At 42.0% G+C, this 27608-nt stretch overlaps 1 protein-coding gene across 3 annotated transcripts in view; it reads left to right on the top strand.

The window, feature by feature from the left end:
- The window catches only part of cdh18 (cadherin 18), an 854880-nt gene that overhangs the window by 501183 nt on the left and 326089 nt on the right, over positions 1-27608 (top strand). The window lies entirely within an intron of this gene.

The following is a 27608-nucleotide window of genomic DNA, read 5'->3' as shown; positions in this document are numbered from 1 at the left end:
TACATGTGTAAGAAATGTCCCAGTATTAAACCTCAAGCAGTGCTACTCTCTAGAATAGATGGGGGCTGATTTAATTCAAAATAAGCTGATTTAACCATTTCCCCCTTTTTTTCGTTTCGCTGCTCTTTCCATTCTGGAGGGAGTTGTGCCATTCCATGCCATCCAAATAGATGGAACGGTATGGAAACATGAAAGAAATAGATTAAACGAGATTCAGGCCCAACTCTAGAAGGGGCCCAAGTATGAAGTCATGCTAAAATCTGGGGGGACAGTGTTACCTCTCATTCTTCTATTTTATTTATTTTACATAATTAATATTACTACTACTATTGCTGTTTGACCCAGATGTTTTTGACTCTTCTTCTGGTATTGGTAATTTTGTCATGTTTTGGCCCTGTTCTAGTTTAGGTAAGGATAAGAGATAAAACAAAGAAGTGAAATCTTCCTGTGGCCATAACCAAGCCAGAGGGTCACAGATCAAAGAAAATTATCAAACAAATTCCTGATATATTGGCCATACCCTCTTTACCACCATCATCATGATAATTATTAATATTGACTTTTATGCACACCTTTGTTTCTTTTGCTTTTGGGGGGGCATAGAAGTAGGGACGCTAGGCTTCTCCTTAAGAAGTAGAAAGAGAGAGGGAGGGAGGGAGGGAGGGAAGAAGGGAAGAAGGAGGCAGGGGAACATGGCACCACCTCCTTCTCCTGCTGCCGTTTGGGCTCTTTCTCCACCCCGCCACCTACACCTGACTGAGACCACCACCACTGTAAATCATATTTTTTATGATTTATAATATTATGTTAGTGTTTATTAAAAAACCACAAAACAGTGAGTCTGCGAAAAGCAAACCGCGAAGTAGTAAGGGAATACTTTTGAATATATATTCAATCTGTTCCCTGTATCCACAGATTTTATATACATCAATTTAACCTTCCATGAAAAGAAAATATTTAAGGGAAAACCTCCATAGTGTGGAATTTTTTATCTTTTTCCCACTCCACTTGCTCCATAGTAGCATTTGGAGGCAAAAAGGACAAGCAGGGAGTTCCAAGGTCTAGGGACAGCTACCATGAAAAAGAAAAATGACAACTGGTGGTGGTGCTTGCTTGACACACAAATGCAGTTTAAAACCATCTAAAACTAGTTAAATTTATCACCTCAATTACATGTGTATATCCTTAGATTCAATATAGTGTTACCTGAATCTGCCTCGATGGTGCCATGAGCTAAATCATGCAGGGCCACCCAAGATGGGAAGGTCATGGCAGAGAGGTTAAACTAAATACGATCCCTGGGGAAGGTAACGGCAACCCACCCCAGTATTCTTGCCATGAAAACTACATGGATCAGTACAACCAAAAAAATGTCAGTATACCATCGGAAGATAGGACTCCCAGGCCGGAAGATGGTCAAAATGCTACTGGGGAGGAACAGAGGACTAATTCAACTAGCCCCAGATGTGATGACACAGTTAGCTCAAAGCTGAAAGGAAGGCTAATGGCCGACGGTGCTTGAGGTGAATGAAAAATCTGATGTTCTAAAGATCAACACACTATAGGAACCTGGAATGTAAGATCTATGAGCCAGGGCAAACTGGATGTGGTTATTGGTGAGATGTCAAGATTAAAGATAGACATTCTGGGAGTCAGTGAACTGAAATGGACTGGAATGGGCCACTTCACAACAGATGACTAGCAGATCTACTAATGCGGACAAGAGGAACACCGAAGAAATGGAGTAGCCTTCATAATTAATAATAAAGTTGCTAAAACAGTGCTTGGATACAACCTAAAAAATGATAGAATGATCTCTATTCGAGTTCAAGGAAAGCCATTTAACATCACAGTGATCCAAATATATGCCCCAACCACAGCTGCTGAAGAAGCAGAATTGGATCAGTTCTTTGAGGATCTGCAGCACCTACTGGATAACACACCAAAAAGAGACATTATTTTCATTACAGAAGACTGGAATGCTAAGGTGGGCAGTCAAATGACAACTGGGATCACAGGTAAGCATGACTTGGGACAACAAAATGAAGCAGGACACAGGCTGATAGAATTTTGCCAAGAAAACTCACTGTGCATAACAAACACTCTCTTCCAACAACCTAAAAGACAGCTTTACACATGGACTTCAACAGATGGTCAACACCCAAATCAGATTGACTACATCCTCTGCAGCCAAAGGTGGCGGACATCCATCTGGTCAGTAAAACCAAGACCTGGAGCTGACTGTAGTTCAGATCATGAACCTCTTATTGCTCAATTTAGAATCAAACTAAAGAGAATGGGGAAAATGCACAGACCAATTAGATATGACCTTACAAATATTCCTAGTGAATATGAAGTGGAGGTGAAGAATAGATTTCAGGGACTAGATTTAATAAATAGAGTCTCAGAAGAACTATGGACAGAAGTTCATGACATTGTTCAGGAGGCAGCAACAAAGTACGTCCCAAAGAAAAGGAAAACCAAGAAGGCGAGATGGTTGTCTGCTGAGACACTTGAAGTAGCCCAAGAAAGAAAGAAGGTGAAAGGAAACAGTGATAAGGGGATACATGCCCAATTAAATGCACAATTCCAGAGGTTAACCAGAAGAGACAAGGAACTATTTTTAAACAAGCTATGTATGGAAGTGGAAGAAGACAATAGAATAGGAAGGACAAGATATGTCTTCCAGAAAATCAGAAACATCGGAGGGAAATTTCAGGCAAAAATGGGCATGATCAAAACCAAAATTGGCAAGGACCTAACAGAAGCTGAGGAGATCAAGAAAAGGTGGCGAGAATATACAGAATATAGGAAGGATAATAATATAGAGGATAGCTTTGACGGTGTGGTGAATGAATTAGAACCAGACATCCTGAGGAGTGAGGTTGAATGGGTCTTAAGAGGCATTGCTAATAACAAGGCAGTAGGAGATTACGGGATCCCAGCTGAATTGTTTAAAATCTTGAAAGATGATGCTGTCCAGGTAATGAATGTTATATGTCAGCAAATATGGAAAATACAAGAATGGACATCAGACTGGAAAAAATCAATTTACATCCCCATACCCAAAAAGGGAAATGCTAAAGAGTGCCACTGTATGAAAGTGTACAGTGGCACTTGTTTCTCATGCCAGTAAGGTAATGCTCAAGATCCTGCAAGGCAGACTCCAGCAATACATGGAGCGAGAGTTGCCAGATGTACAAGCTGGATTTAGAAAAGGCAGAGGAATGAGAGACCAAATTGCCAATATCCGCTGGATAATGGAGGAAGCCAGGGAGTTTCAGAAAAAAAAACATCTATTTATGTTTCCAGGAAATAATGCCCGGCTGCTCACTGGAGGGAAGGATATTTGAGGCAAAGTTGAAGTATTTTGTCCAAGAAAGCTTGGAAAAGATCATGATGCTGGGGAAAATGGAAGGAAAAAGGAAGAGAGGCTGACCAAGGGCAAGATGGATTGATGGTACCCTTGAAGTGACTGGCTTGAATTTGAAGGAACTGGGGGAGGCGATGGCCGACAGGGAGCTCTGGCGTGGACTGGTCCACGAGGTCGTGAAGAGTCGAAAACGATTAAACAAATGAAGAAGAAGAAGAAGAAGAAGAAGAAGAAGAAGAAGAATCTGTACCAGACAACATATCTGAGAAACAGGAAAGTGTTTTCAATCTTGGAAAAATGCTTTCTTCCTTACAGTCCCTGTATGATTTGAAGGCTAAGTAACTCACAGGGATAGCCTTTTTTGTTTATAATTAATTTGGAGAAGGGGAATGTCTACAATAAACCCATCATCTACTTCTATGAAAACTGATATAACAAATGTTGGATTGCATAACGTACTCTTCAGGGTTAAAAAAAGGAAACAAAAGTAAGTAGTTCGGCTTAGTTTGTTGAAAGTTCAAATTCAGTATTTCAGCTGCAGGCTATACAATTCAGTATTACAAAGAAACATTGATGTTTATTGCAGCAGTTGCTTACCTTGAGGTTTGGGTTTTGAAATATTATGCTAATATTCTTTGTGATGTCTCATATATAGATCATTGGTTTGGGGGCAAATTCTCCTGTAGGATATTCCATATGCAGATATCATGTGCATAAGTCCACATTGCAAAAAATAAAAGAAGGCGTTATCTTATGGCTCCATATTATTTGTTGATAGTAATTGTGATAGTGGCAACAGGAAAGTTTTATTTTTACCAAGAATAATTGCCATCTTCATTCACTGAGTTAGACTGTAATACCATGCATTCCTTCTTGTTACTAACTCCCAATGAAATAATTCAGACTTATTTATAAGTAAATTTTGTAGAAGTAAAATAATTACAGAGGAATAAGCCTGCCATCCTGATTACTAAGCCTGTGCCTCTGTTCTTAGAGTATGATCTTTGCAATTAACAGAACAAGCAAAGATATCCTTCTCTGATTCAATGAATGAAATGATGCTAGTTTCCCTTTCTGGACACCGCTGTGCATTTCCATTAGGAATGTTGTCCTGGAACCCTGCGGGAATTGGTGCTTTCCCAACATTCATGATGGCATTAAGGTATTTGTTCTCCCTGCCAAATCATGCGTTATATTGTGGGCAGGCAAAATTTAGCTATGAATTTTTAGCAGACAGAAAACAGCTTTCGTCTTTCAAGAGACTGCTTCACGCCTCACCACTAACTGAGAAGATAACAGATACTTAAGCATTTATCATTCATCCTATTCAGCTTTCCATTTGAAAGCTTGCTTGTTTCCACATTAGTAGAGAAAGCCTTAACAAATAATTCTGCTCACAGGACCTCTCACTGTGTTTGAGACAGATGCTTAATTTTCGCCCTTAAATCATCCACTGTGAACATCATCTGCAGTTATCACAGGGTTTAAAATGCTGCAAAATGCTATTCATATTGTAAGTCCTGGCAGTGCAAAAGTTATGAAAAACAGGTGGGGTATTTATTGTTGCTCCCCCTTTCTCCAGAAGCGGTATTTTGTGCAATAGATCTTCACTGTATTGCCCGCCTATGTGTCATGATTGATATTTTGATGACTGCAGATGCTTAATTTTCTCCAAATGACATTTTAAAGCTTTGTGAATGTTAATATGTTCAAAGGTGTTTGTAAAGGTATATTGCTCATGTGATGATTGTAACTTTTGACACTGCATGCCAAAGGCCACCGCCCACCTGAATGCAGCAGGAAAAGAGATATGACTTTGTTTCTGCATTTCCATTTTGAAACCGTTTTTTCAAATGTGTGATTTGTGCATTTAGTTAAATTCTTCAGAAATTATTGTAACACCCCACTGGTCACTTCTCTCCATGATTAAGGATTGGTAAGCACACTTTATTTATTTATTATTTATTTATTTACAGTATTTATATTTACAGGCCTTTTAATTTTTTTTTTAACCTCTTTAGAGAGCCTGAACTTGTTCTGCGCTTTGACTTTTCTAACTTTATAGGTACCGTTTTTGGCCACCATAATCTACATATGACATTGACATGACCCAATATGACACTTGGTGTTTACTGATTCATTTTACTCATTCATGCTGTTTAAAAGATCCTCTCATATGTAATGTTCAAAAGAAAACATTTAAATTGAATTGAATTGTAATAAATTTATTTTGGTAACAAATGACTGCTACAAAGTCCTGAACTACAAAGTTGCAGGTGGGGTGGGGGGGGACAAAATGAAAGTGTTGCCCTTAAAATAAAAATTCTGCCACCTCAATGTTTTTTTTTCAGTCTCCAAATTCCAAACATTGCAGTAACCTACAGGGGGCACAAAGAGCATAGCACAAAAAAAGTACGACCAATTGTCAATATCTCAAGCTCTGAAGTGGTAAAAATATGGTGATTGAAGGAAAATTTCACTTTTGTGGGGGTGGACAGAGTATTTTTAATGGTGGCAATTAACTTCTCTGTATCTATACTTCTAAACAGCTTAATTATAAGGTACCTCTTTGCTTTTGCCATTATCAAATACACAATATAAAAAAGCAGCAGCATTAGGAACACAAAGACAATTATTTTTTCTCCATTAATCATTCCTAATGCCAAACAGACATAAAACACTCATTTCCTATAAAGAGGACTGAAAAAATAAAATCAGGACCATGAATTGCAGTGATATGAAATGCTGCACATAGTATTCCACTAAGGACTGCCAGCTAGATAGCTTTTTAAAAAGTAATGTATCAGGAGAAAATGTAGGAGAACATTTTTATTAAATATTTTATTCATCACTCTAAACTAAAATATTCCATCATCCATTTTTTGGGGTCTTGACATCTCTTTAGCTGACATGTAGCCAGTTACAACCCATAAAACATTCATTTCCACTGCACATGTGTTGCTGAATGAGTCTTTGGTTTCTGACCTGAAGCAGACTTCGGTTCAGATACAAACAAACCAATTAAAACAATTCATGAACAGTCCTCTTGCCTAGTTCACTTGCAGTACAGTATTTAGGTTTTTTTTTTGTCTTGGATCCTGTAGCTCAGTGCATGTTATCAGTCACTTAACTTCCTATTTAAGATGGAATTCACTCTTTGAAGTTTGCAATTCTAATAAAAATCAATTTGGTCTTCTTCTGACCCCGCTATGGGAAGAGAATTAATGAACAGGTTTTATGATCTTTTTGCTTCATAATTTTTATTATCCATTTCAAGGAAAGTTAATGTCAAACACTGCATTTTTGAGGCTGTTCAGTACTTAAGAAAATTCAAATGGGTATGAAAAGGCTGCTCATGAACTTTCTTCAGCAAGCCAGAATAGTTTTCCCACAGACATTGTATGACTTAATAAGGAAGATTGCAGCTCTGCATTTTAAGTATAAGGTGTATGTTAGAAGACAGGATTCCAGGTCCATTTCACTATGAAAGGATGCATATCCACTCATCCACATGTATCCACCATGCAGTGGGAATGAACTTTACAGACCACTCTTCCAAGTATGCATTTCACTAAAATGTATGGTCAAAAGTAAACATTGCATACTTACTTACTTATTTACTTAGGCGATTCCTCATAGTTCGAGGAAGATTGTCTTCCATCTCTGGTGTCTTGGGGGTGGGTTCTTAGGTGGCTGAAGAGAGCGATTCTTGATCGGCATGTTCTCCCACAGTGAGGACAGTGGTTTACAGGTGGAAGGCAGTCCCGGTCAGGGTTGACTTGACGGGCCTTCCTCTTGGCACATTTCTCCCTTAAGCCCTCCATTCGTGCCTCTTCGAACTCCGCAGCACTGCTGGTCACAGCTGACCTCCAATTAGAGTGCTCAAGGGCCAGGGCTTCCCAGTTCTCAGTGTCTATGCCACAGTTTTTATGTTTATGGGAATTGGTAAATGACTTTGGAGGGCCGCATTTGGCCCAAGGGTCTTAATTTTCAGACCCCGATCTAAAACAATGACCCAAGTTGCATGGGACGAGTGAAATGCCCACAGGTGAATAGGCCATGTTGCACCCCAAGGCAGCGTGAGCACTGGAAACCAGACAGATATATAATATCTTTATTAAACCAATTATAAATTCAGGAATGAATAAGTGGAAAGAATGAGTGGATAATAGTACTTTGTGAAAAGGTATGAATTAGTCCAAAGAGTTGAAGAGAAATGTCCAATGTTATTGTCCAAAGTCCAGAAACCGAAACACGCTCAAAACTGTTGGAAAGTTCTTGAGCGGGAAACAACAAGGAAGCAAGACTGAATAACAAAGTCCAAAGTCACTAGAAAGTCTTTGATATCAATGCAGGAACGAGACGAAGCTAAGACCAAACTTGATTCAGGAACTATTTATTTATTTACAACATTTATACCCCGCCCTTCTCATCTGAGGGACTCAGGGCGGCTTACAAAAATTGGCAAAATTTAATGCCCAAAATGCAATCATAAAAATAAAACAATATAAACAGACCTATTAATAACATTGTTAAAACACATTATAAAAACAAGGCAAGGAAGAGGATTCACTCCGGGTCTACTCGGGAGCCATGGCTCTGCTTGGCCGCCAGTAACAGGAAACTTGGCTTGGTAAAATCAGGAGCTAGAGTCGGTGAACTGTTCTCAGGAAATAGCCACGTTGACACCGCAAAGTGTTCACAGTGCAAGACACTTTTATGGAACTTAGATCAGATCACAACGAAGGGAAACCAAATTCCCCAGAGGTTCCCAAGGGAATCTTCTTATCCATAATCCCCTCGAGATGCCAAGCGGTTACTCCTTCAGAGCCCTTGTTTTTCTGATCTCTGGCGATGCAGAAACTCCCTTCTGTTGAAGGCACATTCTCTGGGGAACTCAGAACCTCTGGTTCAGCCATGGAAGTAATATTTCCAGTATCTCTCCCAATTAAGGAAGCATCTGAACTATCAACAGCCGGCAGCTGTAATTGAAAGGAGCTCTGCTGACTAGGCAAAAAGTCAGAATAAGCTTCATCCTGGTCAAAGTTCATTTCTGAATCAGGTTCAGAACCCAAAGGTGGCTGGGTTATGACAGGCCAGTTGGTAGGACAGTCCAAAAACAGAATGAAGTTGACATTTACTTATATGTTTGAACAATGGACTGGAGTGAACCCTTTCATTTTTGAGGTCTATCTGTAATGCCTGTTCTAGAGCCCTTCAAAAGATTTATTGTCTGGTCCCAGAAACAATTCTGAATGATTATACAGATATTGGTAAAAAGGACTGAAGATTCTCTGTGGCTCCTTCACCATTTGGAGCCATGGAGAAGAAGAACTAAACAAGTTCCTGGACCACTTCAATAGCCAAACATCCAATTCACTATGGAAAAAGAAAATGAAGGAAAGCTGCCATTTCTAGATATCCTAGTCATCCACAAATCCAATCGGCAATTGGGCCACACAGTTTACAGAAAACCTAAAGACACAGATAGATACCTACATAAAAATCCCAACCATCACCCAAGTAAAAAAAAAGAAGCACAATCAGACCATGCAAAAAGGATCTGTGAACCCCACCTCCTCCAAGGTAAACTGAACCACTTAAACTGGGCTCTATAGGCCAATGAATACTCCACCACAGACATCAGAAGAACTGCCAGGCCAAGAACAAGCCATGAGAGTAAAGAAAAAGATCCACCCAGAGGAAACTGTTCTTACCATACATCAAGGGAACCACTGACTGCATAGAGAAGCTGATGAAGAAATACAACCTACAAACTATCTACAGACCCACTAAGAAAATCCAACAAATGCTACGTTCAGCAAAGAACAAGAGGGATTCTCTAACCTCTGCAGGAGTCTACCGTATGCCATGCAGCTGTGGACAAGTCTACATAGGGACCACCAAATGCAGCATTGCCCAAACACGAATCAAGGAACATGAAAGGCAGTGCAGACTAACTCAACCAGAGAAGTCAGCCACAGCAGAGCACTTGATGACCCAACCTGGACACAGCATATTATTTGAGAACACAGAAATGCTGGACCACACTGACAACCACTATGTCAGACTACACAAAGAAGCCACTGAAATTTACAAGCAAGTGGACAATTTCAACAGAAGGGAGGAAACCATGAAAATGAACAAAATTTGCTTACCAACATTAAAAAAAAACTCTTAAGAACACTCTGAAAACAGGGGAATTCCAGACATGAAACAATCAGATCCAGCTAACACCTGCCAACAAAGGATCCCCCAGGCAGGAATCAGCCAGGCCTTGAAGCTGCAAGGCCTTTCAGTGCTAATCAAGGTGATTCATTGTAACATTCACACTTGCCTCCAACAGACAAGAGTTCTTTCTCCCACACTGAACTTTACACAGATATATAAACCTCCCTTGCCTAGTTTCTAATATATCTAACAATCGCTGAGGATGCCAGCCATAGATGTAGATGAAATGTTAGGAGAGAGAATGCTTCTGGAACATGGCCATACAGCCCGGAAAACTCACAGCAACCCAAAGTCAGGCTTAATGTTCTGGTTAAAAAATATCTTGCCCATCCAACTGAAGGCAGTCATCATGCTGGTTTAATGATGTCTGAATTGTCAGGAAATAGGAGAAAGGAAGAAATGTTTATATCTCCCCTGAAGCCACTTCCCAGAGCAGTCAGGTGCTAAGTACTGCCATCCTGCTTATATGTCAGATTAGATAAACCTGATGGTCCTATCTGATTGGATGTTTCTCTGCTAACTGAACATTTTAGTCCTTGTGGAAAACAACATAAAGTTGTGTGAGTTTTGAATATAATTTTCTTTCTGTATTCATTTGTTTGGGGAATCTTTGCTTCTCCTCTCAATAGACTGCTCTGTCAGTAATGTAAGAAAGGCCATTCTTTACTGAAAAGAGGTCTTGTTTTAAAGTGCCAGCTATGCAAGGCTAGTTGTCCAATGCTGTTTATTTTTCTTCAATCTTCTTTCTCTCTCTTTATATAAAAACCTTGACTCAAAGTCTTAAGTGGATTATGAGTTTTTAGTTGGAAGTTAATGCTCAGCCCAATAGCACTTCTAAATATCGAATGTCTATACATGATGTGGACTGGACTTAGGTCTTCTTCTTCCCTCTTATAACTACACAGGTTTGGATTTACATATTTATAATAGCTAATATTATGGTGGTATTTGCAAAACATTTAGGGCACCTTCTAGACCAGTGGTTCCCAACTTGTGGCCTGCAGTCCAGCAGTGGGCCGTGGGAATGAAAATCCAGTCCACGAACCTCCTCCTCCTTTATTTATTTGTTTATTGTTTATTTTATTTTACTATTTTTATTTCTGTTCCTTTCCCCAGAGCTGACCATTGCATTGGATAGACCACATCAGCTCTTGATTATTAAATATCGTTTTCTGTGGGGGAGCAGATGGCGACAACTGGATGGCATATGTTCTGTATCAGAAAATAGAGCTGATGTGGTCTATCCTATGCGGTTTCCTGAATCAGCACCTTAAATAACCAAACTGAATTTAAAGTTGATCAAAATCTGATTCATAACCCCTTTTGAACTAATGTTGCAGAGTGGTCCCTGGTCAAAGTGGTCCCTGTTCAAGTGGTGCCTGGTCAAAATGGGCCCTGGTCAAGGCGGGCCCTGGTCAAAGTGGGTCCTGGTCAAAGTGGGTCCTGGTCAAAGTGGTCCCTGTTCAAGTGGTGCCTGGTCAAAATGGGCCCTGGTCAAAGTGGGTCCTGGTCAAAGTGGTCCCTGTTCAAGTGGTGCCTGTTCAAAATGGGCCCTGGTCAAAGCGGGCCCTGATCAAAGTGGGTCCTGGTCAAAGTGGGTCCTGGTCAAATTGGTTCCTGGTCAAGTAGGCCCCGGTCAAAAAAAAGGTTGGGAACTACTGTTCTAGACGGTTCGAACCTAGGAGCATGTAACATTGCACCTTCCAAATATACTTCAGAAATCTTGTCTTAGTGTAAGTGAGAATTCAAATGTTTTTGCTGCAATGTGACACACATTGAAGTTATTCATAAATACCTTTTTATCTTCACTTAGTAGTGGATCAGAGCAAACAATGTTAGAGGTTGATTCTGAAGAGAAACCCTTTCCATAGGATTTACAGAATCTTAGAGTTGGAAGAGTTCTCATGGGCTATTGTACCCAACCTCTTGCTAAGTGAAAGACCCCCTGTGACGGCGCGAGTGGCGCCATCTATATGTTGGAACTATAAGTTTCAAGATTTGAATTGTTGTATCATGCCTGATTTTGCCCTTACCCTGTAAATGTAGTTGGATTGGTTATTTGGATCTGTCAATCAATGTTGTTTGTACCTGTTACATTGCTCACTCAGCAAAACTGTTTGGCTCCACCTCTTCCTGGAGTAGGACTGTGTTTCCTCCTTTTCATTCCACCAGCAAGCTCTATATCGGATGGACGTGAGAGAGAGACTTGGCGCTAAAAGCCCTTCAAAAGTTACCTCTCAGCACCAATTCTGAGGTTCTTACCCTTGGGACTCACACTTCATGTTCAGGGCCAACCTGAACAACGTTGAGGAGTCTCAAGCGCCTTCACATCAGTCCTTTGGCAACAGAGGAAGACTCTTGTCTTCAGATATAGGTCATTGGACTGAGGCTGACTTTGCTCCGGCATTCACAGCCAGAGAAAGAGGGATCTGGACAAGCTTCATGGACTTAAACAACCAAAGACTGTAATGTATATTTTCTTTTACCCCCTTTGTGAAGAATAAACCCAGTTTTTGAGTTAACTACAGTGTTTTGGTCCTTGGGAGTTCCAGTTTCCCTAAAGGAGGGCAAGAAGCAATCCCCTGGGGAAAGATGTCACGTCCATGCCTCTTTCACTAAGAGTTAACAGCCCCAGGCGCGACGGCACAGTGCTGAGAGAAGCCTTCTTTTCCAGAAGTACTGAGAGAGGAGCCTTCTTTTCCAGAACTGCTGAAAGAAGCCTTCCAGAAGTGCTAAGAAGGGAAAAGAAGGAGTGAAAGGGCCTTAAATTTGCCAAGCCCATAGTCTCCTAAAGATAAAGAAGTCAAAAGAAGCCTGCCTTTGCCTCCAGAGGGAAGCCCAGCCTTCACAAAATTGAGTCATTTGCAAGCTTTCCCGCTCTTTTTGCATCTCAAGCCACCAGCAAATTGCTACATTCAGCTCTTGTAGCTGCAGCAAGTTCAAGCCTTCTGCAAAGTGGATACATTTGCTAGAAGCCTAGCCTTTGCAAAATTGAGACATTTACAAGCTTTCCAGCTCTTTTGCATCTCAAGCCACCAGCAAATTGATACATCCAGCTCTTGCAGCTGCAGCAAGTTCAAGCCTTCTGCAAAGTGGATACATTTGCTAGAAGCCTAGCCTTTGCAAATTGAAACATTTGCTAAGTTTCCCGCCTTTTCTGTTTCTCAAGCCAGCAAATCGCTACATTCAGCTCTTGCAACTGCAGCAAAATCCAGGTTTCTGCAAAGTAGATACATTTCTCCAGAAGTCAGCCTTTGCAGACCAACCAAGCCTCTTCCAGAACTCAGTTTGCAAAGCAATAAATTTCCAACCTTCTGCAGTTCCTGCCATTTCTTCAAAGCCTGCTGCAAGTTTATGAAAGCCCAGGCTTAACTTCTCAGTTAAGCAGCTGTTTTAATTGTCTTGTTTAAAGTATTGCATTGCCCTTTTGTGTGCCTTTAATTGTATAGTTATATAGTATTGCATTTTTGTACTGTTTGAAACTTGGGATAAGTTTCCTTTTGAATTACAGAATGTCAAGTCATAGCAATGAGATTTTGCAAACAAGGGTCAAATCCCCCCGCCCTGTCAGAGAAAGGCACCCCACAGAGAAAACAATGCTCTGCCTTTTGCAGCAGGAAGGCCAGCTTAGGCAGAGGTTTAACAGAGCTTGGCAAAACCTGCCAACCATAGCTGATGCAATAAGGGCATCCCTTTGCCCAAAGGAAAAGGAAATTCTTAGGCAAGAATTTTTAAAGGCCTTCAATAATGGGAGTGCTATTGCAGAAGAAATAATCTATGTATTGAACAAAATTAACACTCCAGAGTCTTTAGATAGGGCTAAGGAAATTTCTTTTAGCCTACAAGAAGAGAGGAGGCGCTACAGCGCGGTTCTATCTGAACCAGAGCCCAGTTCCTTATTCAAAGGTGCAGAAGAAAGGGTTCAAGGCTCCCCATGTGTAAGCCTTAGATCCAGTCTGCTCAAGATTCCATCTAATGATGCTAGCCATAAATCCAAGCATTCATCTAGGCGTAGCAGTTCCTCCCAATCCATGCATTCATTCATCAGTACTTCTTCCAAAGCAGCCCACTACAACAGAGAGGCTGTCCGTTTGAAAATTAGAAAAGAGGTTTTAGAAGCAGAGGCGTCTGCAGAAATGGCTAGGCAAGACTTTGCCTTCAATGAAGAGGAACTCCTCCTTCAACAGGCTAAAGCCAAGCAGAAACTGCTTCTAGCTCAGGCTAGGGCCCAGCAAGAAGCTGATCTAGCGCAGGCTAGGGCCCAACAAGAAGCTGACCTAGCGCAGGCTAGGGCTCAACAAGAAGCTGGCCTAGCACAGGCCAGGGCCCAGAGAGAAATAGAGCTTGCAATGGCTGAAGCCAAGCAAGATGAGCTGCAACGGGATCTAGATCTGCTTCAAGTAAAAAGAGACACAGCACAAAAGATAGTCAGAGCTAACATTCTAGCCAAAGCCCTATCACAGGAACTAACACAAGAAAACCTTAGTTTCCTGCCAACACAAGAGCCTACAGCAAAGGTTTCAGCACATCTGCAACTGGAATCACCTGTAGTGCAGAGTCATATCTCCTTTTGCCACCTTGAAGATTGCTCACCTGTTCCAGTGTTCGCAACTTCAAGGCCTGCTCATTCCTCAGAAGTACAGCAAAGCACGGCCGGGAGAGTGCCATCATCTCTGTCAGAGTCCATCCCTGTACTTAGGCCTCAGAGATACCACTTGTCTACTTGGGAACAAAAGGATGACGTCTTTCAACAACATCCAGATGTCCATTCACATTGGCAAGGCATGGCCGGGAGTGAACCACCACATTCATCCCTGCATACCAAGTCAATTCTCCCATCGCTGAAGATGAAGGCTTCAGAGGTGCTGCCTGCCAGCAATCTGCTGAACCCAGCATCGCCTACCATCGAGACAAGATGTGTTCAACCGAAGAACATTGACTTCGTCGGGCCACATCACACTCCTCAGATGTACCCTTACACACTGGAGTCTCAATTGGGTTCCCTCTTGAGAAATCCAAGAAGAGACATCAGAGACAAAGGCGTCCAGAAATTCACTGACCGACCAGATGACTACCTTCTGTGGAAAATCACCTTCATGAGGGCCATTCGAGATTTCAAGCTAGAAGCAGATGAAGAACTGTCCCTTCTCATGGCGTGGCTTGGACCCAGCTCAGCCGAGCAAGTAAAAAGACTTTATGCTGCTCATGTAGCAGACCCCCAAAGAGCTTTGTCCACAGCGTGGTCTCGCTTGGACCAGCGCTTCGGTGCGAGCACTGAGATAGAAGCATCCCTCATGGATCGACTCAACAGGTTCCCATCACTGAAGATGAAAGATTGCAAACAGCTTTGGGACTTTAGTGATCTTTTACTAGAGCTAGCTTCAGCCAAAGGAAATCCAGAGCTGCCAGGTTTAGCATGTCTAGACCAGCACACGTCGCAGAGTGCCATCCTCTGCAAACTTCCTTTTCCTCTTCGAGAAGCTTGGGGGAAACGGGTGTTCAAGTACAAAGAGGAGAATGCAAATGTATACCCGCCCTTCACCTTTTTGGTGGATTTCGTCACTAGAGCAGCCCGTGAGAGGAATGACCCTCAAACAGGTCTTCTCGCTTTGTACCAAGACCTAAAGCCTGAAAAGACCTCCAAAGAAGACAAAGCCCAGGGCAAAGATCTTAGAAGGAACCTGAGTGTCAAGATGACAGACGCAACTCCTGCAGCTTCTGCTCAACCAGTCAGCAACAACACCATATCCTGTCCCATTCATCAAAGGCCACACAGCCTAGCTGAATGCAGAGAGTTCGCAAAGAAGCCTTACAAAGAACGACTCCAAATAGTTCAAAAGGCCAAGGTGTGCTTTAGATGCTGCGGCGCCACTATTCACTTCTCCAAAGACTGCAAAGAAAAGGTTAAATGCCAACACTGCAACAGCATCAAGCATTGCTCTGCAATGCACAACTTCGATTCCCCTCAATTCAAAGCAAAGTCAAATTCTCCTACCAAAGAAGAAACCAAAGAAGACCAAAAGCCTACAGAACCTTAGGTAGCCCTCAAGGCTCCTGCGGTTGCCTGCACCAAGCTTTGTCAAAATAGCCACAAGCCCAGGATTTGCCACCCAATCTGCCTGGCAGAGGTGTATCCAGACAAGCAGCCGTGGGATAAGAAAAGGGTCTACGTCGCCTTGGATGCCCAAAGTGACGCATCTCTTGCAACCCCAGAGTTCTTCAACATGTTTGACCTTCATACAGAGACAATAGAATACACCATATCCACTTGTTCTGGAAAGAATAAGATGAATGGCAGAGTTGCAACAAAGTTCAAAATCTCGCCTGTCAGACAAAAGGTCAGGTACGATCTTCCTGACCTTATAGAATGCAGCCTGATTCCCAGGAATAAAGAACAGATAGCCACGAAGGAGGTGGTACAAGCCCATCCTCATCTCAAAGGTATTCAAGATCTAATACCAGCTTTGGACTTGGAAACAGACATCGTCATGCTTATCGGTGCAGATTGTCCCACACTGTTCCGTGTTAGCAACCAGATTGAAGGTCCTAAGGGATCACCCATGGCCCAGCAGTTGCCTTTAGGATGGACGGTGTTAGGCCCAGTCTGCCTGAACAAGATGTTCCAGCCTGTCACTAAAAGGCCTTCACTAATGCAAGGATGTGCCAGCCACATCTCAGTTTGCTGCCAGGGAGTAATGCCAGATTACTCTCCCATCATCGAAGTCACAGAGAGAGATGAGCAAACAGCCTTCTCTAAAAATGATCAGAAGTTTCTTGAGATGATGAACAACCAAGTCACTCAAGACCCTGAAGGTAATTGGATAGCACCTTTACCTTTCAAGCCGGAAAGACCATCTCTACCCAACAACAGAGATGTTGCCCTTCATCGTCTCCTGTCCTTAAGAAGAAGGATGCTAAAGGATCTGAAGGTAAAGACCCAGATCACCCAGTTTGTGGAAGACCTCTTCAGAAGCAACTACGCTGAACCAGCCAGCGTGTGTGCGGAGGGAGAAGAGCAGTGGCATTACATATCCACTTCAGAAAATCCGGCAGATGTGACATCCCGAGGAACATCAGCCGCAAAGTTGTCCAAGTCATCCTGGATCACTGGACCCAAATGTCTTCAAAATCCTTCCTTTCCAGAAAGCATCTCCGTGCTCAAAGACACTGAGTTGCCAGAAATTCAGTCCTGCAAATCTACCATCGATGGCCAAGACTTATCAAGGCAAGGTTTAAATCCAGCCAAGTTTGAAAGATTTTCAAAATTGACTAGACTTCAGGCAGCCATTGCCAGGCTCATACATTACATCACTACAAAAAACAGTGGTGCAATTCAGCCCCAAGATCTTTCAAAAGCCTCAACAGTCATCCTGAGATCCACTCAAAGACAGTGTTTTTCAGAAGAAATAGCTTGTCTAGAAAGAAAAGCTTCCTTGCCCAAAAATAGTTGTTTAAAGGACTTGAACCCCTTCCTGGACAATGAGGGTCTCCTTAGGGTTGGAGGTAGACTAAAAAGAGCAAAGATTAGATCCTGTGTTAAAAATCCTTTTATTTTGCCACACCATAGCCACATAGCTCTGCTGTTGACACAGCATTTCCACACAAAAGTCAAACACCAAGGAAGGTCAATTCCTCAGTCTGCCCTAAGAAACTATGGGTTTTGGATTGTTAGGTGCCAACGTAAAGGTTGGGGATTTGATGTTACTTGAACAAAAGATGCTCCTAGAAACCAATGGGCTAAGGGTATTGTGTCAAAATTATATCCTAGCTCTGACAATAGAGTGCGCAAGGCCCAGGTTAAGGTCGTCTCTAACGAAAAGGTTTCTTTGTTTGACAGGCCTATCAGCGACATGGTTGTGTTATTTTCAGAAGACATACAGTCTTAGAGTTATTAGAGTTAAAGGTATTTAACTCCATTTTGTTTAGATTTCCGAAAGTCCGGAAATCTAGGCCGGGAGTGTGACGGCGCGAGTGGCGCCATCTATATGTTGGAACTATAAGTTTCAAGATTTGAATTGTTGTATCATGCCTGATTTTGCCCTTACCCTGTAAATGTAGTTGGATTGGTTATTTGTATCTGTCAATCAATGTTGTTTGTACCTGTTACATTGCTCATTCAGCAAAACTGTTTGGCTCCACCTCTTCCTGGAGTAGGACTGTGTTTCCTCCTTTTCATTCCACCAGCAAGCTCTATATCGGATGGACGTGAGAGAGAGACTTGGCGCTAAAAGCCCTTCAAAAGTTACCTCTCAGCACCAATTCTGAGGTTCTTACCCTTGGGACTCACACTTCATGTTCAGGGCCAACCTGAACAACGTTGAGGAGTCTCAAGCGCCTTCACATCAGTCCTTTGGCAACAGAGGAAGACTCTTGTCTTCAGATATAGGTCATTGGACTGAGGCTGACTTTGCTCCGGCATTCACAGCCAGAGAAAGAGGGATCTGGACAAGCTTCATGGACTTAAACAACCAAAGACTGTAATGTATATTTTCTTTTACCCCCTTTGTGAAGAATAAACCCAGTTTTTGAGTTAACTACAGTGTTTTGGTCCTTGGGAGTTCCAGTTTCCCTAAAGGAGGGCAAGAAGCAATCCCCTGGGGAAAGATGTCACGTCCATGCCTCTTTCACTAAGAGTTTACAGCCCCAGGCGCGACGGCACACCCCCGGTTAACTTGTTTCTAGCAGCTACCTGTCCAGTTTCTTTTTGAAGATATCCAGATAAGAAGATTCTACTACCTCTCTAGGTAATTTATTCCATTGGTAAGCTGCACTTACTGTCAAGAATTCCTTCTACTGTTCAGTCAAAATGTATCTTTCTGTAACATCAAACCAATACATTTCCTCTCCTCTGGAACAGTAGTGAACAAACCTGTCACCTCCTCTCCATGACAGCCTTTGAGCTATTTAAAAAGTGCAATTGTCTCACCCACTTAGTCCCTCTGTGATTGTCACCGTTCACAACTTTGTGTTATCCACAAATCTGATAAGATTTCCCTTTATCCCATCATCTAGTAATTGAATTTTGTAGAGTAAAGACCCTAGGAAAGAACCTTGAAGTACCCTACTTGAGTCTTCCTTCCAGTTCGAAGCACACTGATTCATTTCCTATTTAATACCCCAAGATACATGTGTCATTCTCTAGGGCAGTGGTTCTCAACTTGTGGGTCCCCAGATGTTTTGGCCTTTGACTTCCAGAAATTCTAACAGCTGGTAAACTGGCTGGGATTTTTGGGAGTTGTAGGCCAAAACACCCAGGGACCCACAGGTTGGGAATCACTACTATAGGGAAATAACAAATTTATTCCCCTTTTCAAACATGATTAATGAAATATTTTTTCTTCAGTCTAATCACACAAATGCTTTCCCATTAGATATGTAATCTTACAATTAGAAAGTGATTCCTTGGATTCTGTAAAGAATATCCATCTATTCTAGAGGGAAAAAGAGAGCACAAGTGAAAAGAGTAGTTTTACTAGTGGATTGTTTTTCATGTCAGGAGTGACTTGAGAAACTGCATGTTGCTTCTAATGTGAGAGAATTGGCCTTCTGCAAGGACATTTCTCAGGGGACGCCTGGATGTTTGATGTTTTACCATTCTGTGGGAGGCTTCTCTCATGTCTCCACATGGGGAGCTAGAGCTTTTGGTCAGCAGTCCTGGTGGCACAAGGATTTAACCCATGGTGCCCCTAGTAGTTGTAATTATTATATTCTCAGATTGTAATGAAGATAAATGCCATTTACAAATAGGCTGTTTTGAGTAGAGCCCAAGCTATGGCTGGTAAAAAAAAAAAGTCAGAAAGAAACAAAACAAAAACAAATGGCTTTGGATACGTTTTTAAGTGTACTGTATAAGAAGTCATTTTTTTACAACTGTTCCATATCAAAGACATCAAAACCTCTAGTCCAAAATTTCTTTTCAGGTAAAAATGGTTCCCACTCCACGTTTTATCAAAAATATAAAAGAGTTCAGAAAAACCTCCCTTTCTCTCATAGGGTTCCCTAAATAGATTGTCATTTGAATGGAAAAGATTAAAACATATTCATGAGCCAAACATATTCAGCTCAGCCCCAGTTAAAGGCCAGGTTTTATCAGTGCCTGAGGTACTAAATAAAATCTAAGACTAATGCTTGATTTGCTCTTTACATAACCCAGTCTGCTTTGCTATACAGTCTTCTAGGTGAACCTAATCTGGACTGGCAGGTGGATGAAACTAGTCCGGGGGGCGGGGGTGCACAACATATTGTATGTAACCTATGCATGAAAACAAAAGATTCCTCAGGATTCTTTTTTCTATAAGTGGAAATTATAGGCAAGCAGGAGGAAAAAAGTGGAGTAGCATAATTGCAAATGAGGGATATTTGTGTAACAGTGTTTCCTTTTTATTGTGCATTTATTGTAACTCTCATAAAAGAAATTGCCTTAGGTAGAAATTTATTTATTTATTTATTGCAGTATTTCTACCCCACCCTTCTTACCCCCCAGAGGGGGACTCAGGGCAGTTTACAACAATTATAAATCAACAATATAAACAATTACACGACAACCATATACATTGAATTAATTAAGTTAAAACATCATTAAACATTTAAACATTTAAGGCACATATCAAGGAGCCTGCCTGACCTCATTAGAGAGGACGTTCCACAGTTAGAGGGCCACCATTGAAAAGGCCCTGTCTCTCATCCCCACCAATCGTGCTTGCAAAAGTGGTCGAATCAAGAGCCAAGGCCTCTCCAGAGGATCTTAAACTATGCGGTGGGTCATAGCGGGAGTTCGGACAAGTAAGCGGGTCCAGAACCACTTAGTGCTTTATAGGCCAAAGCCAGCACTTTGAATTGTGCTCTGTAGCAAATCGGCAGCCAGTGAAGCTGGCGCAACAGAGGAGTGGTGTGCTGCCTGTATGCCCTCTGGTTAACAACCTGGCTGCTGCCTCTTGGACTAGTTGGAGCTTCTGAATAGTCTTCAAAGGCAGCCCCATATAGAGTGTGTTGCAGTAATCTATTCAGGATATAACAAGAGCATGGACTACCGTGGTCAAGCCAGGATTCCCAAGGTATGGGTGCAGTTGGTGTACAAGTTTTAACTGTGCAAAGGCTCCCCTAGCCACCACTGAGACCTAAAGTTCCAGACTCAACGATGAGTCTAGGATCACCCCCAAACTGCAAACCTGCACCCTCAGGGAGAGTGTGACCCCATCCAGCACAGGCTGTAACCCTATACCCTGTTCAGCCTTACCAGGAGGAGCTCTGTCTTGTCTGGATTCAATTTCAATTTGTTGGTCCTCATCCAGTCCAACACAGCTGCTAAGGACCTGAACAGCCTCCTTAGTGATAGATGGAAAGGAGTGACAGAGTTGGACATCATCTGCGTACAGATGACACCGTACTCTGAAACTCCTGGTGATCTCTCTCAGCAGTTTCATGTAAATGTTAAATTACATGGGGAACAGGACTGAACCCTGCAAAGCAATGGTTGTGGGGCCGAGCAGGTGTCTCCCAGAGACAACATCTGGGACCGACCCTCCAGAAATGATTGGAGCCACTGCAAAACAGTGCCTCCAAGCCCCATTCCTGTGAGGCGTCCCAGAACCAGCAGGGACACACTCCCCCTCTCATCATCAACTAAGGCAACCAAGGCTCTCTCAGTACCATGTCCCGGCTTATAGCCAGATTGTGCTGGATCTAGAAAATCAGTGTCCTCCAAGAATCTCTGGAGTTGTGAGGCAACTACACATTCCATGACCTTGCCTAAATAGGGGAGATTGGGAGATTGGCTCAAAAGTTGATGAATTGAGTGGGGTTCAGTGATGTCTTCTTCAACAGCGTTTTGATCACATCCGTTTTTAGGCTCATTGGAAGTCTGCCTGCCCGAAGGGAGGCATTCACCACCACCTTCACCCACTTAGAAAGCCCCTCTGGCTTCTCTCACCAGCCAGGATGGGCAGGGGTCTAGGATACATGTGATAGGTCTCACCTCTCCAAGGATCTTGTCCACATTCTTGAGCTCAACCAATTGAAGTGAATCCATTAAAACTGGACAAGCAGGTGCTCGTGTTCCATCCTCAGAGACTGCCGAAAACTAAGTCAAGTGGGTGCACTGCTCTGTGGGTGGGGCCAGATACCGATTGGGACAGCCCCATGATTGCCATGGCAGCCATGAAGTCCTGAGCTGCTCCTGTGAGGTTGGTCTCGGCATGGACATTGAAGTCCTCCAATAAGCCGCTGGGACTCCAATGCCAGGCTTGAGACTGTTGGCTTATCTAGCAATCAAGCATGCATTTTCAATGTGGGATGGTTTATGTAGTTAGTTTTGTTTGTTGCTTAGTAACCTGAGCCAAAGCTGCATTCCAAAGTTAATGGCACCATTTTAGGGTTTTGCATGTGAAGTGGGAAATGGGAGTATACTTCCTGAAGACATACAGGAAGTTGCATACACCTAGCTCAGTCAGGGAGACTGTAGTGCAGCAGGGTGGACGGTACACTACCAGAGTCCCCGTTCTGTCCCGGTCATCCACCCTCAGATGGACACATTCAAACATGGTTGACTACGGGGTGGGGCACCTGTTCAGGGGGATGGAATCTTATAGACCATTGCAACTTCACCTCCCCACCCTCCAGATCTCAGCTAGTGCTGCACGGAGTAACCTGGTGGGCAAAGCTGGGTAAGATTAACCCCTCCTGCCTTGTCCATCCAGGTTTCCATTATACATGCTAGGTTTGCATGTTCTTCCCATTAACAGACCTGGAATTAAACAGCACCACCTTCAATCCAGAAGGACCGCCATCCTGGGCACCCAGATTAGCTATGTAAGGAGACTGTTTTGGAACTATAAGTATTCTTTCTAAGTCCCTAGGCTGAATTGAATAATCACATCTCTCTTTCCCATATCTCCCCCTCCCTGATACCACCTCTATAGAGGCCCCCCGCCCACTGGAACACACCCCTCCTCTATCATGTCTTTCTCCTCCGTCCTCCCCCCACAGCCCATACAATAGTGCCTGGTCTGAAGATTTATCCATAGCAGTTGGCTTTCTTCCCCACTCATTCCCTCCCCCCACCCTGCAATCCCCAGAGCCCTCCAGCCTCCTCCATTCCCCTCCAACAACATAAAGTGCAAATTTAATTGTAAAGTGCAGAGGGTGCGGGAGTAGCATATGTATAGGGATTTGATTTAAAACTAAAGTGCAAGGCAGGATATGAGGTACTCAGCTGGTGGGTAAGTTCAAAGAAGATGTCCAGTTCATAAAGTGCCAACACAGGACCAATTAAAATAAAATTAAAGCAAAAAGGGACCAGGTTTAGCAGCATAAAGAAAGACTTATTTCTTTTACTGAGAATCAAAAGAATATCTGAGATAATTCACAGGAATCTCCATATTGTACATGGAATACACACAACCCCATGTTTAAAGAGATATACTTTATCTGAGCTTGTAATGATCAGAAAGCTTTGGATTCTTGCTTCCTACAGGAAAGAAAATGAACAAATATAGTTACTTACTGCATGTTAGATTTCTTTGTTTTAAGCCAGTTGTCAACTATTTTGTGCAATAGAAAATCCTATCAGGAAGGTCTAATTAATCAAAACATATTTGAATTATTTAAAGGTCATTTGTTATCTGCATAGTGCATAACAGTGACCCTTCAGCGGCTACCAATACTATTTTAATTTTCAATAGACTCTGTCTTGCATTTGTCAAATGCTGAAAACAATAACTGGCAGGTGAGAGCATTCCTTATACAAGGGTGTAATAACATATTATCCAAATGAAGTGAAGCACATTGGCCGAAATCCAGAATAGAACCACTGACTCAATTGCTAAATGGTAAGTCAGCATTTTGAATCAGTGGCTGTGCTCCAGTTGGGGCTAGCAATTAGATTTAGGTCATTGATATATGGGCAAAGGATGTCAAGAATGGCTGGTGGAATAGCTGCTTATCCAATATGTGCTCGGTGTAAGGTAAGGAATGTTTGCAATACAGCAATGGGCCCTTGGCTTTGCTACCAGTTCAATGGGCACCTGGAGCAGATTACAATATTCAGCAGTGATTTGTCTAGCTCTTAACCTAGTGCTTTAGCTGTGAAAACAGGTGGGAAGCCATTATTACATTTCTAGTGACATATAACCAAAGTTTGAGGGACAGAAAAAAAATGAGCTGGCAGGTGCAAGTTAAGTGAGACTGGTCTCACGTATGTGCCAGGTTTTCAAAATAGCAATACAAGTCAGTCCAAATTGTTGATACATGGCAGCAGCACAGTGCAGCATTATGGCAAGGGGCTGACAATTTATGATCCACTCAAAATAGATCTATCTATAAAATTATTTACTGGAATAGATTAGACATTAAGCTGCACTGCCACAAAAACATTATTTTCTGCATGCTACCATGCATAATGAATTTGCCTACGTTTTCTAGTCTAAACCTTCAGAAATGTGAAGGAAGTAAAGATTTCAAAGAAACAAAATATTGCTCCATGATTTTAAATTGATTTCAATGGGGTTCTCGTAAGTGAGATTCTTTCTTACCATTGAGAAAAAAATGTCTTTGTATACTCCCTTAAGTAAAAATAGTTGCCTAAACAGAGACCTAGGAGCCCTGGTGGTGAAGTACGTTAAAGCACTGAGCTGGAGACCGAAAGGTCCCAAGTTCAAACCCCGGGAGCAGCGTGAGCGGCCGCTGTTAGCTCCAGCTCCTGCCAACCTAGCAGTTCGAAAGCATTCCAATGTGAATAGATCAATAGGTACCACTCCGGCGGGAAGGTAGCGGCGCTCCATGCAGTCATGCCGGCCACATGACCTTGGAGGTGTCTACGGACATCGCCGGCTCTTCGGCTTAGAATTGGAGATGACCACCAACCCCCAGAATCAGACATGACTGGACTTAACGTGAGGGGAAACCGTTATCTTTAAACAGAGACCTATCTAATGAAACGGATTGTTCTTTATGAAGGTTCATTGTTAAGCAGCTGCCCATTACAATACAATTTAAAATATAAGGCCTGACAATACTGAACAACAGTAAGCTATTTAGAAAGGGAAATTGTCTATCATCCATAATAAAATGGATAGGTGTCATTGTCTACATGAAAAAGAAACTGAATGCAAATGAACTCTTTTTTCCCTTCTGATCTGTGTACTCATTAATAAAAAGAGACACAAAGATTAAGGCTTCATAATGTCTGTAGTTCTAAGCATATGTGCTGGATCTAAATTCCATTGATCTCAGTAGTATTTTCTTCTGTAGAATAAATGTGTATTCATAGAATCATAGAATCATAGTTTCATAGAGTTGGAAGAGACCTCATGGGCCATTCAGTACAACACCCTGCCAAGAAGCAGAACATCACATTCAAAGCACCCCCGACAGATGGTCATCCAGCCTCTGCTTAAAAGCCTCCAAAGAAGGAGACTCCACCACACTTCAGGGCAGAGAGTTCCACTGTGAACAGCTCTCACAGTGAGGAAGTATTTACTAATGTTCAAGTGGAATCTCCTTTCCTGTAGTTTAAAGCCATTGGTCCACATCCTAGTCTCCTAGTGCTCCCTCCTTCCTCTCTGATTTCCCCTGACATATTGATACATGGCCATCATGTCGCCTCTCAGCCTTCTCTTCTTCAGGTTAAACATGCCCAGTTCTTTAAGCTGCTCCTCATAGGGCTTGTACTCCAGACCCTTAATCATTTTAGTCTCCCTCCTCTGGACACATTCCAGCTTGTCAACATCTCCCTTCAATTGTGGTGCCCAGAATTGGATACAGTATTCCAGGTGTGGTGTGACCAAGACAGAACAGAGGGGTAGCATGACTTCCCTGGATCTAGATACTATACTCCTATTTATGCAGGCCAAAATCCCATTGGCTTTTTTAGCTGCCGCATCACATTGTTGGCTCATGTTCACCTTCCTGTCCATGAGGACTCCAAGATCTTTTTCAAACGTACTGCTGTTGAGCCAGGCATCCCCCATTCTGTATTTTTGCATTTCATTTCTTCTGCCTAAGTGGAGTATCTTGGATTTGTCCCTGTAGAACTTCATTTTGTTAATTTCATCCCATCTCTCTAATCCAGGGATCCCCAAACTTATGCCTGGGGGCCACATGAGGCCCATCAAAGCCATTAATCTGGCCCACGCGACAGTTCCCTCCTCCACCACTGAGGAAGGCACGTACAGCTCAAGGGAGGAGGGAAAGGCCTCCTTTCCCGCCTCCTCACTCACCTGTTGTGTGCTTTCCAAAGCTTTGCTTGTTTATAATGGTATTTTAATTATTATTTAATTAATAATTAATTATTAATGGGTGCTTTGCCAGTGCTTTTGGTGTACAAAGGCAAAAGGGGCTTGGACTAAATGGCCCAAGGGGTCTCTTTCAACCCTCTTTATTATTATTATTATTATTATTATTATTATTATTATTATTATTATTGTTATTATTACTATTGACACAAAGACACAGTATAACACAGCAAACGAGATATATATATGCTGGATTTCATATCACAAAATCACACATTGAACACTTTCCCGGTGTTTAGGACTGTGTGATGTATGATGATGATGATGATGATTATCATTAACAACATTGAAGCTGGGTGGCCATCTGTCAGGGGTGCTTTGCTTGTGCTTTTGGTGCAGAAAGGCAGAAGGGGGTTGGACTAAATGGCCCAAGGAATCTCTTCCAACCCTTCTTGTATTATTATTATTATTATTATTATTATTATTATTATTATTATTATTATTATTAACATTGAGGTTGTATTCATTCCCATTTGGTTTTTTAACTTCCAAATAAGAGATGTGCAGTGTGCATAGGAATTTGTTTATAGGTTGTTGTTTTTTTCAACTATAGTCCGGCTCTCCAATGGTCTGAGGGACTGTAAACTGGCCCCCTGTTTAAAAAGTTTGGGGACCCCTGCTCTGATATGTTAATATTGTATTGCTAATAGAATTATTGAGGGATCATCTTCATTGCTTCTGCATGTCTTTTTCCTTTGTTTACATAGCATAGTATTCTGGTAGCAGTGCTTTCAAAATGACAGAATAGTTTGCTTGTAAATACTATTGGGGTTGCAGTTCTTTCAGGATTTTTTGAGTCTTAGTGGTGGCCCATCAAGTTGCTGAAACTGAAAAATGAAAATAAATTTGTTGTGTGTTTTCCGGGCTGCATGGCCATGTTACAGAAGGTATATGGGCTTTTATGGTGTTTATGGTGTTTTAAAGCCATACACCTCTGAAGATGCCTGCCACAGATGTGTACAGCCCAGAAAATACACAACAACCCTGTGATCCCGGTCATGAAAGCCTTCGACATCACATTGAAAATAAATTTGGAAAAAAAAATATTTTAGGGAAAGTTGATGGCACTTAGTTTCTAATGTGTGCTGGTAGGTTTTGAATCTGTAGGTCTTTTGGATCATGCATTTCATACCTTGTTTAACTGAATTGGAGTTCTGTTTTTATGGTCAAGAATTGACTTAACTGCTCACTGCTACAGATCATTAAATATAACATAAGAAATACAAATCAACAATGCAGTGAATAATCTTTATTCCATGCAGTTGCAAGCCTATGCAAAATGTCTTACACTTTATTCATTTATCAGAATTAAAATCTATGTCTGTAATTTCTGCACGTACAGTACACCAATACATCTGTTCATTAAAATCATGAAAAAATACTTACTTGAAAAATATGCACATTGTTTGCTAGTCTAGTAGCAGCTTTAAAACACCATAAAGAGCACATTAAGGGACACTGGGTGGAATGAAATCTTTGCCTGCTGTTGCATTCCTGCCATGCTCAGTGTGCACATGTCTAACTATGGAAATTTTTCTCTTAAAGCCACTGACAAATGTTAGAACTCTCCCCTCACAAAACAGGTTCTATCCTACTTGTGTTGTGCTTTCTGCAGAGAGCTAATGGTGGCAACCATAAAGACAAATACAAAAGTCAAGCAAACCTGAAAGATTCTGTCAAATCACTGCAAATAAAAAAAAACCCCATAAAGCAGA

This window comes from Anolis carolinensis, chromosome 4 (genome assembly GCF_035594765.1).
Source record: "Anolis carolinensis isolate JA03-04 chromosome 4, rAnoCar3.1.pri, whole genome shotgun sequence".
NCBI lineage: Eukaryota > Metazoa > Chordata > Lepidosauria > Squamata > Dactyloidae > Anolis > Anolis carolinensis.
This window is presented reverse-complemented; position numbering and strand designations above follow the sequence as displayed.